The following is a 22,096-nucleotide window of genomic DNA, read 5'->3' as shown; positions in this document are numbered from 1 at the left end:
CTATAATTGGTTCTATTACTATTGATCTGTGTGATCCCTTAAAACTGTTGCTACATTTTCTGTTGAGATATCATCATTTTTTAATCGATTGTTTTTCTAAACTACTGTGATCTTTGTGATCTTATAGTTATGCTGTGAACTCATAAATCTGCTGCGACATATATCTTACTCTCTGTTGTTTTACTGTGATCTAAGTTATCTTATATATCTGCTGCATTTTTGTGATCCTATACAGTTTCTCAATTAATCTTTTGTGATTCTGTCGGGTCCATTGTTTAAACTGTTATAACCTTTGGTTTCTTAGTATTTTTTGAGATCTAGTATTACTGTGTGATTTATTTGCTGTGAATTGTGAATACTTCTTAAAAACGTTTTCTGATAAACACTAAAACCTGCTAAACACCTTTTTCCTAAATTTTCCTTAAATTCTTTTTTAAATGGACGGTTATGACCTACAACCTTTCGATGGAAAAATTGATTTTTCAATGTGGCAACAGAAAATGAAAGGAATTTTGATTCAGCAAAAAGTTTTTAAGGTTATTGATGGAAAATATTTGGAAAATGTTTCTGAAGAGAAAAAATTGGAAAATGATGAATATGCTTATTCATCCATTATTTTAAACTTGTCTGATACAGGTTTGAGAAAAGTCGGAAAACAAAATTCTTCTAAAGAATTGTGGGAAAAACTCGAAGAGCTTTATACTGAAACCTCCCTGCCTAGTAAGTTGTTTTTATTGGAAAAAATTTTCAGATACAAACTTGACTTGTCTAAGGAAATTGATGAAAATATGGATGATTTTACAAAGTTGATACAGGATATTAAACTCATTTGTGATAAAAATATTGATGAGTATTGTCCCATTGTTTTGCTTAATGCTATACCTGAAACCTACTCTGATGTGAAGGCTGCTATTAAATATGGTAAAGATAGTGTTACTATTGAAACTTTTCTTAATAGACTAAAAAGCAAAGAAATGGATCTTAGGGCTAATAAACTTAGTCAAAACCAACATGAGGTAAATTCGGTTAGGGGAAGACCTAAGTTTAGAAACTCTAGATATAATAACAGAAGCATAAGTAGGAGTAAATACAATAGTGGAAGTAGGAGTAAATCTAGACCTAGGGAAAACTCCTATAAAGATGATGAAATCAGAGAAAGACGTTGTTACAACTGTGGTATAAAAGGACACTATATTAAGGATTGTAGAAAACCTAGAAAGGATAATAAAGATAGATATTATGATGAAAAGGAAAATGCTAATAATGTTTCTGATGAGAACAATGGTGAAGTTTTTGTTGTATATGAAGCCAATTCTATGCATTTCTTTAATAAGCATGAATGGTTGATTGATTCTTGTTGTACATTTCACATGAGTCCATTCAAAGAAATTTTCTCAAATCTTAGATATGAGCATGCTGGTTTTGTTTCTATGGCGAATGAAAAGAAATGTGAAATCGAGGGTCTTGGTGACATCTCATTATGTTTTAAAGAAGGTTGTAGGTTGACCTTAAAAAATATCAGATATGTTTCTAATTTGAGCCATAATCTTATTTCATGTGCTGCATTAGAGAAAGATGGTCTTGAAGGTAGATGGGGCAAAGGCCTCATGAAAATTATGAAGGGTTCTTTGATTATGTTCAAAGTTGAACGAAAGCGTAATCTCTATATATGCACTGTTTCTAATGATAATCTTACTGCCTCTGTTTCTGAATGTGATTTAACTGCTTTGTGGCATAAGAGACTTGGTCATATTAGTCAAAAGGGACTAGATTGTATAAAAAAGGATGGAATCTTTAACGAAAAAACTGAGAAACTGGATTTTGTGATGATTGTGTTCATGATAAGCATCATAAAGTGCATTTTCCTGCTTCACCCTCCCTAAACCCTTCCATGTCTACTTGCATTCTTGATTATGTGCATGCTGACGTTTAGGCACCTTCGAATGTGTCCACTCAGGGTGGTAATTGCTATTTCTTATCTATTATAGATAACTTTTCAAGAAAAGTTTTCGTTTTCTTAATGAAACACAAATCCGAAGTCTTTGAAAATTTTAAAAAATAGAGAGTTTTAGTAGAAAACCAAACTGGAAAAAAGTTAAAGTCTCTTCGTACTGATAATGGTTTAGAGTTTCGTAATCAAAGTTTTTCTAATTTGTGTGATAAGAATGGGATAAAAAGACACAGAACCAACCCCTACACCCCCCAACAAAATGGAGTTGCTGAAAGAATGAATCGTACATTGCTTGATAAAGTTAGATGTTTATTAATCAATTCTAGTTTGCCTAAAACATTTTGGGGTGAAGATGTGCTTGCTGCTGCTCATTTGATCAATATGTCTCCCTCTGTGCCTTTATCTGGAAAAACTCCTGAATCTATTTGGACTGGTAAAATACCTGACTTATCTACTTTACGTACTTTTGGATGCTCTGCATTTGTTCATCAAACTGTTGATAGGTCCATAAAATGTGTTTTTATTGGTTATCTAGAAGGAGTTAAGGGGTACACAGACTTTGGGTACGTAGTCAACACAGTTTTAAGATTTTGATTAGTAGAGATGTGACGTTTAATGAAAATGAAATATCGTGTTTAGATAAAACACAAACCATAGAAAAAGAGAAAACCTTTAATAAGATGGAGAATAACTTAGGGGATAACGAATAGGAGGGAGAATTAGAAAACACATTAGAACCTGAAAATGAGACTGAAACTGCAGAAAACTCAAAAAATCCTGAACCAAAACCTTTAGAAACTATCAGCTTGCTAGGGATAGAGATAGAAGGCAAATTAGGGCTCATGTGAAACTTAGAGATTTTGATAAAGCCCTTAATACTGAATTGACTGAACCTACTAGTACTGATGAGGTTATGAAATCGAAATAGTGGCTTAGTGCTATGAACGAAGAAATAAAGTCATTAAAAGAAAACAAAACCTGGATTTTAGTTTCAAAATCAAAAAGTGCCTCCATAGTAGACTGCAAGTGGATTTTTAAAATCAAACAAGAAAACCCTATTAAATACAAAGTTAGGCTAGTGGCTAAGGGGTTTACTCAAAAAGAAGGGATAGATTACAATGAAATTTTTTCTCCTGTTGTTAAATATACCACTGTTCGTGTTATTCTTGCTCTCACTGCACACTACAATTGGGAATTGAAATAAATGTATGTTAAAACTGCTTTTTTACATGGTGATTTGGATGAAAAAATTTATATGAATCAACATGCTGGTTTTGTTGATAAATCCAAGCCTGATTATGTGTGCTTGTTAAAAAAGTCGTTATATGGTTTAAAACAATCACCGAGACAGTAGAATAAGAAATTTGACTCATTCATGCATAAAATTCAATAGGAGTCACTATGATCACTGTCTTTACTTCAAGCATGTGCATAATTCACCTATCTTTCTTGTTCTTTATGTTGATGACATGCTAATTGCTAGCCCTAATCCTCATCTCATCAATGATTTGCAAAAACAACTTTGTAATGTTTTTGAAATGAAAGATCTTGGAAATGCAAAATAAATTCTTGGCATGAACATCTCTAGAAATAGAGAAAAATCTACCATACTTTTGAATAAAAAATCCTACATCTTGTCTGTCTTGAAAAAGTTTTCAATGGAAAATGCAAAACCTGCATCCATACCTCTAGCTGCAAATTTTCAACTTTGCAAAGACCAATCTCCCAGAACGGACATTGAAAAAGCCAAAATGGAAAAAGTTCCTTATTCTAATGTTATTGGATCCATCATGTATCTTATGGTATGCATGAGGCTGACATTGCATATGTCATTAGTTGTCTTAGTAGATACATATCTAATCCTGGAACACTCCATTGGGAAGCATTGAAATGGTTACTTAGATATCTGCATGGATCTGTTCATATTGGCATTACTTTTTCTAGAAATTCTGATTATACTCAACTTGTTGAATATGTGGACTCAAATTATGCAAATGATAGGTATAGTCGTAAGTCCACTACTTCTTATGTGTTTACTCTTTGTGGTGCATGCATTAGTTGGAAATCCCAACTACAATACATAGTTGCTTTATCTACCATCGAAGCAGAGTACATTGACACAACCGAAGCTTTTAAAGAAGTCATTTGGCTAGATGACCTTATAAAGGAAATAGGGTTTTGAAAAGAAAAAATAGTTGTTTTTTCGGACAGTCAATCTTCTATACAGCTTTCCAAAAATCCTATTTTTCATTGATCGCACAAAACACATTGATGTTAGATTCTATTTCATCTGTGATATCGTTGGCAAGGAAGTTATAAAGCTGAAAAAGATCAAAACAGAGGAATCCTGTCAAAATGGGGACCAAAAGCTTACCGTTGAAAAATTCATTACTTGTCTAAAAATTCTAAGATTAGTTCTTGACTAACTTTTTCTCTGTCATAGTGTTTTTCTTGCAGGTACACCCAGGGAGGGTCCCATGGCTATGATGAGAGTTCCACATCCATAGTAAGCTCCGAACAATGTTTCCTTATGGATTATTGGTCTAAGATGGACATGTTCGGATCTATGGCCCAATGACCACGGTTAACAGGCCCACTAGGCAAAGCCCACAAGTCTCACCCACCAGGCAAGACCCACTTCAACCTTACCCAGCCCATACCTGGTACCCAGTCCACTACTCTACCTATTTAACCCTCTAACCAAACCCTAGCAGCATTATTTGTTTCCCCTTTCTTCTTGTGTGCCGTTTACCGTCTCTCTACTCTCTCCCTCTAAATCTGCCATGGATATACCTTGATCTTCCTTCTCTTTTCATCACCGGTTAAGGTGGTGGCTTTCCAAAGCCAATCCAATGGCTTTTGGAAAGCCACCAAACCTTCTTTCTCAGTCATCTTTCTCACACCTATAAATGGTGATTTTTCCCTCGGTTGAAATACATATACATGATATACCTCTCACATATCTTCTGGTTCTAAGTGAAGAAAGAGTTAGTCTCTGTGATCTTGGCGAGGTTGTTTGATGGTGGAGTAACCGTGGTTGTGACTGTGGAATTCTGAGTCTTCTGTGACCATGCTTTGTGTAATACTACTTGGATCTGGTTCTATCTGAGCCTATTTCTTAATCATTGAATTTATATTTTGATATAAAGTTTTCTGTATTATTCTTTTATTCATTTGGTTTGTAATCTAAGGAGTTGCGTACTCCACCATATTTTTGTAATAGTTGTGATCGGGGAAGCCCTAATTTGACAAGAATACCCTTAACGAAGGGCATTTCAATAATCTAACCACACTTGAATGATCTAAATCCCTTAAAAAATGAACTTCTAAAAATGGAAAAACTCTCTCTATTTTTGGCACACACACTGCATTAAATACTGCCGCTGTAGCGCCGCCGCCGGCCGACCGCCGAAATTTTTCTTCTGGCCGCCACCTTGCTCGCCGTCAGAAGACCATCGCCACTTCGCCGCGCGTGTGGCTACCGTAGAATCGACGCGCCCTAGATCTGAGAACGAAGTTGCTGCTGTTTTTTTCACACTGTTTTTTGCTGGCAGCTTCTCAAGTCAATTTCGCCTCCATTCCGATGAATTTCTGGCTGCCACTTATATCAATCGATTCCTCATCAAATGGGGAACATTTCCCATCCTTCAATTTGAATTTTCATTCAGAATTGAGACTGGGCTTAAGAGTTAAGTGTCGCGTGTTTTCTGTGATTTCTGCGCAGGCTGGGAAGGTATATTTCTGCGATTTTTTCTCTGCGAAATTCGTGGGATATTTGCTGAGTCTGGTTTGGTAGCTTATTGAGTTTGGTTGGAGGATTTTGGTTTGCCCATTTGTCGGATTTTTCGCTGTTTCTGCATATTGCTCGTTCTTGCTGAATCTCGCTTGTTCTGCTAATTCTGTTGATGAATTTCACTGCTGTTGCTGCTGAATTTTGTGGCTAGATCTTTTGTTGATCCCCGTTGATTATTCCGTCGAATTTTGCGAATTTCACCAGAATTTCTGCGCTTTTTCGTCGGATTTTTCACTACTTTCTTGCTGTGAATTGTTGCTGTTTTTCACTGCTGATGATTGCTGTGAATTGCTGCTGTCATTTCCTGCTAATTTTTTTTGGATTTCAACTGCTGTTGCTGTAATTTTGCTGAGAATTGCTATTCACTGCTGTTGTGAATTCTGTTGCGCTGTTCTGTAAATTTCTACAATTTTCTGCTGCTATCGTTCACTGCTGCTGCTGTAGTTTTTTGGCTGCGAATTGCTGTGGCTATTTTGCTGCGAATTGATGTTCACTGCCGTACGCTGTTCTGTAATTTTCTGTTGTTCGTTCGTCGGATTTTCTGCTGTTCATCGTCAAATTTCTGCAATTTTCTGCTCCTATCGTTCACTGCTGCTGCTGTAGTTTTTTGGCTGCGAATTGCTGTGGCTGTTTTGCTACAAATTGATGTTCACTACTGCTCCGAATTCTACTGTGCTGCTCTGAAATTTTTTGCGTATTTTAGCTACTGTTCGTTCGTCGTTTTTGTGAATTTTCTACTGCGTTTTGGCTGATCATCTAGCCGGTGCTTTATGAGCGCTTTCCTAAGTATTGTGGGGCTTGCAAGCACTTAGGACATGATGAAGATGAGTGCTATGAGAAGCATAGATCTAAGGCCCCACCGATTAGGCCTGCAAATAGGAATGATCCTCCACCGCCTATCCCTGATCAAGAGGATCTTCCGGTGAAATTAGATGTGCAGCAGGCGCAAAAGAACTTGAGATCACCGTAAAGGAAAGCATGTGGTTTTTTGTGATAGTGCAGCCCGATCTCGCCTTGGGGCTAGTACTAGTGGTTCTAAGGGGGTGGAAGGTGAATCGCAGGAAGTTGTGACTTATAAAGATGTGTCCAAAATAGTGGTGGAAGAAATGTTGCACTCGCCAGAAGATGAGAATGACGGAAAAGCTAAACCTAGTCATGCCATAACATTAGTCGATTCACACGCTACATTGACAGATGAACACCATTCTAGAAATGGGAAGGAGACGGCGGTTTCGGAGGTACAGCCGATGGTTCCTGAGTTGGGAGAGTCCAGTAGTCCATCTGACACGAGGACTGAAGATGAGCAGGTAGAAACATGTGTTGTGCCAGCATCCCAGGCAGCGAGTCCTTGTGAGCTGACAGAATGTATGGTTAATACAACGAATCAAGAGTTGCCTAACTGTGCTGCAGTTACCAATGATGAGGCTTTGGGACCGACGGGGGAGGACGTACTTTAGGTGGATGAGGAGGATGTCTCTAGGAGGTTGGCGCGCCATCAACAAGGTTGGTCCATGGGAGACGCATCTACAGACCATTCTGCTTTGCCATATCGGCGAAAGGCAGTCTCCCCGCCTCGTAGGATTGTCACGAGGGTACTATATGATCTACTCTCCCTTGATAAATGAAAGGATTATTTTGGAATGTTTGGGGAATTGGATGACCGTACGCAGAGGGTCTTGAATCGGGTCAGAAAACAACATCATCTGGATTTATTGGCTATCATGGAGCCTATGATCTTCCCTTGAGGGAAGGTTTATGGCGAGGCGGCTGGGATTTCACGAGGTGGTAAATTGTGTGAATCAGATATGGTTTTTCTGGGGTCCGGAGGTACGGTGTCAGGTTTTAATAGATCATGAGCAGTTTCTGCACCTCCGTTTGGAATCTAATAAGTGGCTGAAACCATTGTTTGTTACAGTGGTATATGCGAAATGCGATGTGGTAGAGCGATGGGATCTTTGGGATGGCCTTCGATTGATTTCGGTCGGCTCTTCGCCTTGGATGTGGGAGGGGATTTTAATACTGTCCTCTGTGCAGAGGAACGGTCGGGGGGCGCTGCCCCGAATGGTATCGCAATGTTGGATTTTCATGACACTATTACGGACTGTGCCCTTACAGACGCCGGTTATATTGGGAGCCCTTACACCTGGTATGGTCGTCGGTTGCGACAACGTCTAGATCGGGTCCTGGTGACTGATAGTTGGATGGATGTCTTCCCGAAAACACAAGTTACTCATCTAGAGCTCTCCAAATCGGATCATCGTGGATTATTGGTTGTTGCAGAGACTATTGTGACGTAAAAGGCGTCATCTTTTCGGTTTCAGCACATGTGGATCACACACTCGGGATTTCTTGAGGTTGTTCGTCGGAATTGGCAATACCCGACGATCGGGAGTGGTATGACTCGCCTTCAGCAAAAACTAATTCGTTTGAAGCACTGTATGAAAGAATGGAACGAAACAGTCTTTGGGAATGTGTTTGATAGGGATGCAGAGGCGGAGCGAGATCTCAAGGAGGCTGATGAGGCATATGATCTTGATCCCTGTGATCGCACGCTTGTGGAGCGGAATCAGTGCTCCGCATTGTTGGTTCGGGTGTTGACTCAAGAGGAGGCCTTCTGGAAATAAAAGGCCGGAATCAAATGGGCTAAAGATAGGGAACGAAACATGAGATATTTCTACTCTTTAGTTAAGAAGAGGAGGTTTCGCGGTACGATCTTTGAGATACAACATGAGGGGGAGGTTTTAACTGATCCAATAGCAATTAAGAGATCGGCGGCTTCTTTCTTTGAACAACTCTTATCTGCAGAGCCGGTGTTTCCTGATGAGATGGATCGGGATTGCCTAGAGGATGGCCTGACAGATGAATATAGGTTTCTTGTGTGCCCTGCCAACGATGGCAGAGGTTCGGGAGGCTGTTTTCTGTACTGAGCTGGAGAGTGTTGTAGGACCAGATAGATTTGGGGCGATTTTCTATCATACCTGCTGGGATCTTGTCTCAGAGGATGTTTTTTGTGTAATATTTGAGTTTTTTCGTGGCACAGCGATGCCGAAGAGTTTCACAGCTACTACCATTCTCTTATACCAAAGACCGCCAGCCCAACTTCTTGGAATGAGTCCCGACCTATAAGTTTGTGTAATGTTACGAATAAGATCTGCACGAAGTTGATGTCCATCAGACTTGGGCATGTCCTACCGAAGGTAATATCTCCATCCTAGAGTGGGTTTGTCCAGGGATGATTATTGAGTGATAATGTTCTTTTGGCGCAAGAATTAGTTCACTCATTGGAGTCTCACCAGTCGGAGGCGAATGTAATTTTTAAGCTTGATATGGCTAAAGCTTATGATCGAGTTAACTGGGAGTTCTTCTTTCAAGTCTTGCGGCTAAAGGGCTTCCCGCAGCGCTGGATTGACTTGGTGGTTAATGCTGTCTCTAACTGTTGGTTCTCGGTCCTAGTGAATGGAGAGCATGCAGGATTCTTTCATTCAACACGTGGCTTGCGGCAGGGGGATCTGCTATCCCCAGCGTTATTCGTGCTTGCTGTTGATTACTTATCTCGGGGACTGGATCGGCTTTTCGCAGCGCACCCAATGATGTATTACCAATCACCGGGTCGGGTTCGGGTATCCCACTTAGCATATGCTGATGATATGATGATCTTTACTAACATCTGCATGCAACACATGTCATTGCTCCGTGATTTTCTCCACACATATGATCGAGTGTCAGGACAACGGATAAATAGTGGAAAGAGTTCTTTTATTTTGAGTCGGTAGGTGCTGTCGCCACGGTTGCAAGAGGTACAACACGTTATGGGTTACTAGTTGAAATATCTCCCAATCACATACTTGGGAGTCCCTCTGTACAAGGGCAATCGGAAGGTATGTCTGTTTGATTCGCTCATATCCAGGTTACGTGACATGCTACAGGGGTGGGCGATGACGAATCTATCCCACGGAGGGAGGCTGGACTTGATTCGAAGTGTGCTGCAGGCTACGCCTTTACATTTGCTTCAAGTAGTTCACCCACCTAAGTCTGTATTGATAACCATTGACCGCATATTCAATGGTTTCTTTTGGGGCTCGTATAATAGCCGTCGGCATATCCATTGGTCTTCATGGGATAAGATGTGTAGCCTAGTAGCAGAAGGTGGTTTGGGTGTTCGGAGTCTGGCGAAATATGTTCGGGCTTTTTCCATGAAGCTTTGGTGGGGATTTAGCCTGAAATCATCCTTATGGTCGGAGTTCTTGCATGACCGATATTATAGGACCCGTTATCCTACTCATGTGCCATATAATCGCAATTATTCCTCTGTTTGGCATCGCCTGTGTCACATCAGGGATGTGGCAGAACCTCTAATATTCTGGATTTTGGGCCAGGACTCAGTGTCTTTTTAGCATGATAATTGGTTCAGTGAGAAGCCTCTAGCCTAGCTAGTTCGCGGGGCCCCTAACACTATGGAGCCGGTATGCTATTATTGGCATGAAGGAGAATGGAATGACCCCAGAATTTTCAAGATAGCCCTGCCACAGATTGCACATGTTATCTACCAAATTCCTATTGCAGCGGGACAACGGGACAAAATTGTGTGGACTGCGGCGAGTAATGGGACATTTTCCATGACATCGGCATGGGAGGCCATTCGAGTGGTATCTCCTCGGCGGCAACTTTTTACAGATATATGGAACCGTTCTTTGCGGCCAACGGTGTCCGTCTTCTTATGGCGGCTTTTCCAGGATTGGATCCTGTGGATAAACGCATGAAGCGAAAGGGATTTAGTTTTCCATCAAAATGCCAATGTTGTGAGGCAGAGGACAGGATCTCTCATCTGTTTGTTGAAGGATAGTAGTTTGAGATGTGTGGCTGCATTTTGCTAACATCTTTGGGCTTCAACTTTGTGAAACGGGGAACATGCGTCTTATGGTGCACTTCTGGCGATACTCTATCCCATTTCATTCAAATTTGCACATTTGTACTTTGGTATCATTTTTGATTCTATGATCTACTTGGACGCAGCGAAATGCTGCAAAATATCAGGGGGTACATTTTATGACCACGGGAATCACATTGGAGGTTCAGCGCCATCTTCGCACACTATATGCAGCACGGATCATGGCGAGCATACAATAGAAAGGGGACTTGCACCAGGCGTTGGCTATGGGTTTCTACTTCAGGCCGATGGTGTCTCGGGCACCTAGAGTGGTGCGTTGGAGTACCCCAACTCCGGCGTGGTTTAAGTTGTGTTCGGATGGGTCCTCGCTCGGGAACCCCGGGCCAGCAGCAGCGGCGGCAGGCATTATTCGGGATGAAATTGGACAGGTGCATCTAGCATACCAGTTTGCTTTGGGTACAGCCACTAGTGTGGTCTCAGAGCATACTGCTGTTTGGTGTGGTCTAAAGCTAGCTCGAGCACACAGTTTAGCACCCATAGTTGTTGAGGTGGATGCTAGTGTAGTTCTCCAGCTCTTACAGTCACGAGTATCTGGGATGTGGGAGGTGCAGCATTTGATCATGCGCATTGTGCAGCTCCAACAGGAATTAGGATCGGATGTACGACATGTTTTTCAATAGGCTAATGGAGCGGCTAATTATCTTGCGAAGGATGTCGCGTCTCCACAATTGACTCGGGTTATGTATCAGGAAGACATTATGGGAGTACTACGAGGCATTATCAGACTGGATAAATTGGGCATTCCCTACCTTCGCCGGTGAGCTTGAGTGATGCTTTGAGATTGATTTTTAGTCGGGCGTTGGGGAAGAGATTGGCGGGGGCATTACACAACAAGTCAGAATTGGATAGATTTTTTATCATCATTGATTTTGCACATAGAGTAGAATTTCTTTGATTGTAAAGGGAGTAAGTACTCCTCATTTACTGTTTTGAATTGTACACTCTATAATTTTTATGAGGTAATAAACAGGTAGGGATCCGCTAAACCCCCCGCCTAGGCACAAGCAACTTTTGAAAAAAAAAAAAAGGCCTAACCACACTTGACCTGCGACGCTGAAACCGGTCGGACTGAACCCGGCCAAAAAGATGAAGACCCGACGCGATGATAACCGTCCGATCGGATAAGCAGGCACCCAAATGATGATGCGTGGAGCAACCCACCGTACACACATGGAGCTATAAATACCCCGACGCATCATTTTCAGAGGTAACTGTTGCCTATTTATTTGCGATCTACTATTTGAGTTCGCATATTTTTACCACGATCAAACCAACTTGAGCATCGGAGGGTCATAGTCGGGGACCCGCCCGACAAGCTTCACGTTCGTGTTTTTATACTCAGGGTCCAAACACTAGGTCAAGTGAGGATACGTGGCCGGGTATGATCTACAGTCGCGCTCGCTTATTTTGAGCTCGATCAGTTAGCACCATCTGTGGGAACCTGAGGATAGCCAGTTTGGAGATGGAAGGATCTTCGAGGAGGAATGTGTACACTAGGGAGGAAGCGGCGGAACAAGGAAGTCGTATGATACAAATAACAAAAGGAGAGTTAAAAAGGATGATGGAGAAAGCTAGAAGGAATGCTATCGTTGCATACGAAAGGCGAACTGCGACTCCGATGGTAAAGGAAGCAGCAAGGAGGCAACTGTTCCGTGAAGAGGTCGAAAGAACAATGGAGGTGGGGAGCCGAAGGGATCAAGAGCAGACCCGAGGACCTGCGACCTCAGAGGCGGGATCTAGCAATAGAGGAAAGAGTAAGGCAAGAAAGCCAGCTATATCAAAAGTCGAGGTCGATAATGTGAGCAACCAAATACGACTTTTAGGAAAGCAGATCGAGGAGCTCAAGAAGCGTGGGGAGATAGTTGCACATAATCGAGGTTCCCCATTCAGCAACAAAATACTCACCCAAGTGGTCGAGCGGGATTTCAAGATGCCGGATCTTCAGAAATATGATGGGATGAAGGACCCATTGGAGCACGTGGCAGCATTCGAGTTGGTGATGAACTTATATGGACAGTCTGGTCCAATTATGGCTATATTATTCGTAACTACTCTTGCAGGTAAAGCGCAGGAACGGTTCACTAGCCTCCCAAGTGGAAGCATAGAAACTTACAAGCAATTAATGCAAAAATTCAGCTTTCATTTTGAGAGCAAGAGGAAGCAAAAACGGTAAGCTAAATTTATTTACCATCCGCCAACGAGAGAGCGAGCCGCTTGAGAAAATTATGGGTAGATTTAACAATGAAAAGCTGGAGGTCCAAGACCTAAGAATAGACATGATGGTAAGCATATTGATTCATGGATTAAAGAAATGACCATTAGCGTCGGCGTTATCGCGCGACACCATAGATGAAGAGGAAATGAATGCGATGAAAGACGGGGAATGGAGAACCAGACTCCAGGATCGAGGTTTTTCAAGAACGAGGGAGCCTAAAGAGGGTGGTAGTAGTAAACCAGATAAACAGAAGGAACCACTGTATAAGCGGAAGTTCCACAATTACACTCCACTAAGAATGACTCGCTCTAAAGCATTAATGTTGGTGGAGAACGCGGATGTATTGAAGTGGCCTCGTCATACCAGGTATACGCCTTCCAAAAAATTCTCTAACAAGTATTGCAGGTTTCATTGGGAGAAAGGTCACGACACGGAAGATTGTTTCCAATTGAAGGATGAAATCGAAAGGTTGGTCAGGCAGGGATACTTCAGGGATTATGTTACAAATGAAAGCAAGGCCAGACATAATGAGCGAAGGAGCCAGTCAAGGAGTAGGGATTGCTATCCAAATAACTCGCAAACAAATGCGCTCGCTAACAGAGATAACGTCCCGGTGAAAGGAGTGATACATACGATAGCCGGGGGACCAAGTGCAGGAGATTCCAAAAGGAAGAGAAAGTAATCTGAGAGAGCAAATTACTCGGGTCGAGGTCACGAGTTTGTCCTGAATGTGTGTGAGGAGGAAGAGATATCATTCAGCAGCAAGAATAGGCCCCACAAGGTAGATCAGCAGAATGATCCTATGGTCATAAAAATGGATGTCGCAAATTTCACAGTACATAAGGTAATAGTAGATAATAGAAGCTCAGCGGATATAATATTTTTAGATGTGGTGAGGAAAATGGGGTTAGACAATGTTGAGTTAGAGCCTTTGAGCATGCCATTGGTGGATTTTGGAGGCAGCAAGGTCGCATCTTTGGGGACCCTAAATCTGCTGGTTTCCTTAGGAGTCAAGCCAAAGTGCCAGACAGTGATGGTAAAATTTCTAATGGTGGATACGCCATTTTCCTACAATGTGATACTAGGAAGGCCAGGTTTGAACCTCTTCAGGGTAGTCGTATCAGCTTACCACATGAAAATGAAGTTCCCTACAAATAATTGTGTGGGCAAGGTCGTGTGCGATCGTCAGGGGGCTAGAAGATGCTACAACCTGTCTGTGAAAGGCACCAAGGGGAAGAAACAAAAAAGCGATGAAAATATGGAACCGCGACTGAATGAAGCAGAGCGCATGAAACTAAGCGAGGAATACAAGGCGGTCGAGCTCATGATCGGGGACCAACCGAAAACTACCAAGATAGGAGTCCACATAGGATGGCTAGAAACAGCAATGATCGAATTCTTAAAGGAGAACGTGGATATGTTCGCTTGGAGTGCATCTGATTTCAAAGGTATCAACCCTGAGCTGATCATACACAGGCTCAACGTCGATCCAGCTGCGTGACCCGTCCGACAAATGAAAGGTCATTTGGAGCAGAGAAAAACCAGATCATTGAGCAGGAGGTCAACAAGTTGTTGAAGGCTGGATATGTATCAGAGATCCAATACACCGAGTGACTTTCGAATGTGGTTATAGTCCCAAAAGCTTATGGGAAATGGCGCATGTGCATGGACTTCAAGGCATGTCCAAGGGAGCCTTACCCCTACCTCGAATACACACCCTAGTGGACTCCACAGCCGGGTATGAAATGTTCTCGATGATAGATACCTACCAAGGGTACCATCAAATTTTTATAGCAAAAGAAGATAGTAATAAAACTTCTTTCATAACGGAAGGTGGAATCTACGGTTAGTAAACAAGATGTTCAACCAGTTGATAGGGAAGTCAATGAAAGTGTATGTTGATGATATGCTCGTAAAAAGCAAGAAAGCAGATAGCCACCTCGAGCACCTGAAGCAAGCCTTTGACATAATGAGGTCTTTTGGGATGAAGTTGAATCCAGACGAATGCACCTTTGGGGTGGGAGGAAGAAAATTTTTGGGATACATGGTCAGTGAGCGTGGGATCGAGGCCAACCCGGAAAAGATTGAGGCTATCTAGAAGCTGCGATCCCCGACCACAATCAAAGAAGTCTTAAAACTAACAGGTAAGATCGCATTCCTGAATTGCTTTATTTCGCGGTCTGCTGATAGAAGTTTACCATTTTTCAAAGTGTTGAGAAAAACAAGGAATTTTCAATGGGATGATGAATGTGAAAAAGCTTTGCAAGATCTAAAACATTATTTGGTAAAACCCCCATTGTTGGCTAACCCAAGGGAAGGAGAGGAACTGTTTTTATATATGGCAGTGTCGGAGAATGCGGTGAGTTCAGTCCTGGTTCGAGAGGAAGGAGGAAGCCAGAATCCTATATATTATGTTAGCAAGATGTTGCAAGGAGCGGAGAAACGATACTCCGAGATGGAGAGATTGGCACTTACATTGGTCGTTACCGCAAGGAAACTTCGATCTTACTTTCAGTCCCACAAGATTGTTGTGCTTACAAATCATCCATTGAAGCACGTCATGACGCGTCCCGAGGCTTCTGGAAGGTTAGTGAAATGGGCAATAGAGTTGGGGGAATATGACATAGACTATGGAGCCAAGGTCGGAAAAAAAACACAAGTAGTGGCAGATTTCATGGTCGAATTAATGGGGGATCCAACCAAGGAATGTAAGGGAAAGTGGATGCTGCATGTAGATGGGTCTTCGAATACTAGTAACGGAGGAGCAGGAATTTGGATTCAAGGTCCCGAAGGAATCGAGATCCAAGTTGCAGCAAGGCTATCCTTTTTAGTCACCAACAACGAAGCGGAATACGAGGCCATGATCTTAGGACTGGAGCTAGCGCATGAGGCTGGAGACAAGGACTTAGAGGTAATCACAGATTCCCAGTTGGTCGCAATGCAAGTAGAGGGAACTGATGAAACGCGAGAAAGGACGATGGTCTCATACAAAGAGATCGTGCAAGAATGGATGGGCAGGTTCAATAGCTGCACGATCCAGTAGATCCCCCGCAATGAAAATGATAAGGCTGATGCATTATCGAAGTTTGGAGCCACCATGTTTGGGAGTAGAGATCGCAAAATCACAGCGTTGGTGCTAGAGAGAGCTGCGATCGGAAAGAGCGTGGACGTGAACTGAGTCAAGGAGTCCAAATCTTGGAAGGATGAGATAGTGGGATATTTGCAAGATGGTACCTTGCCTTCCGACCCTGTTCGAGCAAAGAGAATAAAATTTCATGCAGCTCGTTTCACCATTATTTCAGGACAGCTATACAAGAGAACTGTGGATGGACCATTGCTGCAGTGCTTGGATCTTGAGCGAGCAGAATATGTATTGAGAGAAATACACGAAAGCAGCTGCAACAATCATTCTGGAGCAAAGTCGCTGGCGCAAAAGGTCATGAGGCAAGGGTATTTTTTGGCCTTCTATGGTGAAAGACGTTAAGGAGCTTGTTAAGAAGTGCGACAGTTGCCAAAGGTATGCGTCACTGATACATCGACCAGCTTATCCCATAGAGCCGATTAAGATAGTTTGTCCATTCGATCAATGGGGGATAGATATAGTGGGGCCTTCCCCCCTGCCCAGGGTCAGAAAAAATTCATTATTGTAGCATTCAAAATTTTCTCTAAATGGGTTGAGGCAGAAGCAGTCGCAAAGATTTCTGAGAAGGAGATGATCGGGTTTATATGGAAAAACATCATTTGTAGGTTTAGGGTCCCCAGGGTGCTGATCTTTGATAATGGAACTCAGTTCCAAGGAAAACGGATCGTGGAATGATGCAAGGAGCTGAAGATCGGGAAACACTTCACTGTTGTAGCTCACCCTCAGGTAAGTGAGCAAACAGAGGTGACCAATCGAACCATACTCCAATACTTGAAGAGGTGAATTGAAGCAAAGGGAACGTGGGTCGAAAAGTTGCCAGGAGTCCTATGGGCCTATCGAACGACCCCAAGAACCGCGACAAGTGAGTCCCCCTTCTGCTTAGTCTATGGAACTGAAGCCATTATTCCTGCAGAAATTGGCGAGGAATAGCAGAGGATCTTAGCATACAATCCAGAAATAAATCACCATGAGAAGGAGTTTGACCTTACGGTCATTGAAGAGAAGAGGGACACAGCCTATGCCAGAATACTGCATCATAAAGGGATCATGATGAAGAACCACGACCAACGGCTAAAACCACGTCAACTGCAGGTAGGAGACTTGGTACTAAAGAAGGTCGAAGCATCGAAACATATGGAGAAGCTAGATCCTGCTTGGGATGGTCAGTACAAAGTGGTGGAGATCAAATAGAAAGGAACTTACAAATTACAAGACATGCAGGGGAAGAATCTTCCGCGACCGTGGAACATACAGAACTTGAAGAAGTATTATGCGTGAAGCAACTTTGGATACCTGTGAAAGGCCATCAACTCTTGTCTTGAGCCTGTGAAAGGCCATCAACTCTTCTCTTGAGCCTGAAAAAGGCTAGCTTATTTGTAAATTAACTTGGATAAGATCTCCTCAAATTTTTGTATACTATGGTGCCTGAAAAAGGCCAACTCTTTTAAACGTGCGATTTGAAAAAGATACACTATATCTTATGGTGCCTGAAAAAGGCCAACTATTTAAGATGTGCGATCTGAAAAAGATGCACTATATATTATGGTGCCTGAAAAAAGCTAACTCTTTTGAACATGCGATCTGAAAAAGATGCACTACATATTAAAGTGCTTGAAGCCAATTCTTTTAAATGTGTGATCTGAAAAAGATGCACTGCATATTAAGGTGCCTGAAAAAGGCCAACTCTTTTAAATGTGCACTGAAAAAGATGCACTACATATTAAGGTGCCTGAAAAAGGCCAATGTGCGATCTGAAAAAGATCCCACTGCATATTAAGGTACCAGAAAAAGGACAAACTGTTTCAAACGTGCAATCTGAGAGTGATGCACTACGCATTAAGGGCCTGAGAAAGAATATGCGATCTAAAAGACTATACACATTGAAAGAGATGCATGGTATCACGAGAAAAAATGTCTTGCATTAAAAGACGGATAAGAGAATCCACGAGTATCGGGTGCGCTTAGAAATTACAAAAAGATTCCTTCTAAGGACTCTATCGGTTGTAGCTCATATCAAAAAAGAATCCTAAAGTGATCTAAAATGAATTGATTTGCACAAAAGGGATTCTGTTAGAAGAGTTCCAGATCGTCACATCACCAAGTCATTAAGCAGAATATCGAACTCGCTTCCTTCATCTGGGAGAGCAGGGGCATCCTTGTAAGGTTGGAGGTTCTTATCCAGAGCGGGGTCCAAGCGGTCTGGATCGAAGCCTTCAGAGAAGGCACCAAGGGTGTTTGATTGGGCTTTGCAAGTGTTGAAGCCGTCGTTGAAGAAGTTTGCAGCTTTCATTTCTACTGTCGTTTGGAAAGCGGCAGATTTGAGAAAATCACAAGCAGCGTGCAGTCGCGCTTCAGCGAGCAGCCGCTTCAATGCCGTCAAGGCGTCCAGCCTCGTAGCCTTCTTTCGATCCTTCCTCATGACCAGCGAGCACACCCTCCCTGCGACCGTCGGAAAAGGCTTTGCCCCTAACCCTTTCCATCTCTGCCTGAAGCTCGGACAGCTGACCTTTGAGACCCTCATTTTCTACGACCAAGGTCGTCTCTTTAGACTCCATTTTAGCAAACTCCTTCCGGAGATCTTTCAGCTTCCTGTTAGCGATCAAATGATTCCTCCGATGACTTGTGCATTTTAAAGCCATACTGTGGGAAAGGGTCGCAGCCTGCAGAAAACTACATTAGGTATATGGGCAAGAAGGGCATTACGCACGTAAAGCTAGAGGTACATACCTGCATTAGAGCATGGGCCAAGTGTTCTTCATTGCGGGTATGGGACAATGTCAATACGGGTGCTTGATCGCGGGGAAGGATGATGTTCTTGTATATCTCCCAAGAGGCTTGACCAGCCTCCCCATACAAAACAGAACTCTCACCTGAAATATTCCACTTGGGAACGAAGCGCTCCCCCTTCAACTTTTCCATTTTATGATGGTCGCATTTCAGTTCTCGGCCAGCATCTTTCCACCAATCAGTCACCTTCTTAAGAAAATCGTAGTTAAGGCGCTCGTCAGCTCGATCAGCAGCTGCCACAGTTAGCACACCGACATCCCGGGCTTCATCCCCTCTCTTAGATTTGGCAGACTTAGAAGATTTAGAGCTTCCCCTGCTACCCTTATGCCTTCTATGCTTTTTGTGCTTACAGGTAGGGAGCCCCTCAAGTTGAGATCGCTTTTTTACGTTGGTATCTTCGGGTCGCTCAACATTTTCTCCTGAAGGGTCTTGACCTATGTCAACGGGCGCTTCAAGGGTCTCCTCGCTATCTATCGGAATGATAGCAGTTGTCTCAGCACCTCGAGCACGAGTTGAGGTCGCTGTAGGTTCTGTAGGAGGGGTAACCGGTTTCGTACTAGACGTATTTTCCAAGAACTGAAGATGTGCTGCGATCCGAGCATTCATGAAGACCTCAGCTGTAACCAAAAGAAAAATAAAAAATATGAACATTTATAAACAAATGAGTTAGGGTAAGTGTGAGAACGGCACCTAAAGACTCGTCTACTTGGAGTAAGACGAGCGAGCCACAGAACCTTTTCGGTCAGGAGCATTTTTGGATAATACAAATAAGCTGTAAGGCTATTTATTTGGTCGCCTTCCAGCCCCCCTCCTTCGGTCCTAGGATGGGGTTTATGTTTATTCCAATTGCAACGGAAAAGCCACATTTGACCAGAGGGAGGTCGCAAAAAAATGAACTTCTCACACCAAGGGCCAACGTCGGATGTCAGAAGTTCTAAGTATCTACACTCCTTTTTGGCAGATAGATAAAAGAAGCCTCTATCTGCCGACCTCTTTGAGGTCGTAAAGGAATACAGCAACCAAAAATTGTCGAAACTAGGCTCAAGGCGAAGAGCCTTCATTATTATGATAAAGAAGATTATCTGACTAAAGGAATTGGGGGACAATTGCATGGGGCAAAGCCTCAGCCACTGAAGAATAGCTACAACCGGAAGGGCTATTGGTAACCTCAACCCAGCAACGAAATGCGAAATAGAAAAAGCGCAAAATCTTAGAGGAGGGCGATGCATGCGTTCGAAGGATTTGGGGATCCTAATTTTGAATTCTAAAGGTATGAAGAAGCGTTCGCGTATTTTCTTGATGGGAGTTTTAACTTGACTCACTACGGCAGTCCAACGAGCTTCAAATTTTTCAAGAGTAGTGGGCTTATCAAGATTACTTGCAGGTAGAGCTAATGGAAGCTTAGATTTAGGTGTTTTCCTAGTAGGTGTACTATGGGGGGGTGAAAATGAACGCGCAGCACCAGATCTAGGCTAGGTCGCTGACGACCCAGATCCAGAACTCTCAAAACTAGAGTTAGAACTAAAACTCAAGGAAGACATCATACCTTAAGAAGGAGGAGCGACCTGGGAGACAAGGCGGTTGAGATCGTAGGCGTGGAGTGCCAGCAGACAGGAAGAAAGTTTGAATGCAAGGCATATATATAGGAGCACCCCAGAAAAAATGCTCCCGGACAGGGACGACAAGATTCCGACACATGGCATGGAGGCAGACCTTTGTCAGATGATCAACGGTCGCGACGGATCAACTTCTTCAAAAGGCAATAAATTCCACTTTTAAAGAAGTGGGGGAGTAATGAGGGGGGAAGCCCGAATTTGACAAGAATACCCTTAATGAAGTGCATTTCGTTAATCTAACCACACTTGACCCGCGCCCCGCTGAAACGAGTCGGACTGAACTCGCCCAGAAAAATGAAGACCGGACGCGATGATAACCGTCCGATCGGATATGCAGGCACCCAGATGATGACGCGTGGACCAACCCACCGTACACACACGGAGCTATAAATACCCCGATGCGTCATTTTCAGAGGTAACTGTTGCCTATTTAGTTACGATCTACTATTTGAGTTCGCACATTTTTATCTCAATCAAGCTAATTTGAGCGTCGGAGGGTCATAGTCAGGGACCCGCCCGACAAGCTTCATATTCGTGTTTTTATTCTCAGGGCCCACAACACTAGGTCAAGTGAGGGTACGTGGCCTGGTACGATCTGCCGTCGCGGTAGCTTATTTCGAGCTCGATCAAGTTGGTTACGCTACTCGTTTTCAATGGTATCAGTGAGGGGTTTCCACTGTACAGTGACCTCCCTTCATTCCTCACGAGCTCTGTTCTGATAAGAGCTATGTATTCGTGAGGGGTCTCTCATTTTCCTAATTTTCCGCACCCAAATCACCTCGTACAAGTGTTTGGCATTTTGAGGATGTGGGAGTTTTGAATTTGTGTGTAGGCTTGGTGGGTTGTCGCTGGAATCGATTTTCAGAATGGGAAGTGGAGGATTCAGTGTGCAATCATCGGTTTTTTGGAGGTATGCTCTGAGTGAATCTTGTGGTTGATTTAGATCTGAATAGCATTTTCTGGTATAGTTTTTGATGCATTGAGTTCTGATGAGGTGGATTTGTTTGGGATTGTTTGGAATGTGATGGATTTGGGGACATTTGTTTGTGTATGTTTATGTTGCTGCTGCAAATTCTCTCACTTTCTCTCTCTTGGGTTTTTTGTCTGGTTTTACTGGAGTTTTAGATGGTTGGAATTCGTCTTGGGTATATAAGATCCTGCGGTGGCGGTTAATGCCCTTTTTAAAAGCATTTACTTTCACTCAAAGATTGAATTTTTTCAAACATTTCGTTTACTATCATGAAATTGCAAGTTTATTGAATAAAGGGGTTTTGCATCTAATTTTTGTTTTACCTCAATTTGAGTTCTGTTGATGGAGTTATGTTTTCAGGAGAAAAGGTTTCTGTTGATTATTTTGTGTTGTGGTATCAATCATGATCTTTGTAGACAACTGCTGTACAAGATTTTTGATCTTGCTTTCTTGTTTCTCTAGTGTGCGAGGTTCAGTGGACTGTGCAGTTGTTTATATTTGGCTTTATTTTCTAGATGCTCCCGTGATTGCTTTTTCTTGAATTGAGTAAAAATTGTATGGTTAATGAACTCTGATCCGACTGAAACTTTTGTTTTCATTTGCAGTGTGTTTATTTTTAAGTTTGTTTGTTTTCGTAGTCAATTGTTCCAAGATAGTGAACTTTGAAAGTTGAA

The sequence above is a fragment of the Sesamum indicum genome, linkage group LG1 (genome assembly GCF_026168435.1).
Source record: "Sesamum indicum cultivar Baizhima isolate 11 linkage group LG1, ASM2616843v1, whole genome shotgun sequence".
In the NCBI taxonomy this organism is placed as follows: domain Eukaryota; kingdom Viridiplantae; phylum Streptophyta; class Magnoliopsida; order Lamiales; family Pedaliaceae; genus Sesamum; species Sesamum indicum.
The sequence above is the reverse complement of the archived record's forward strand: the minus strand, read 5'-3'. Positions refer to the sequence as shown.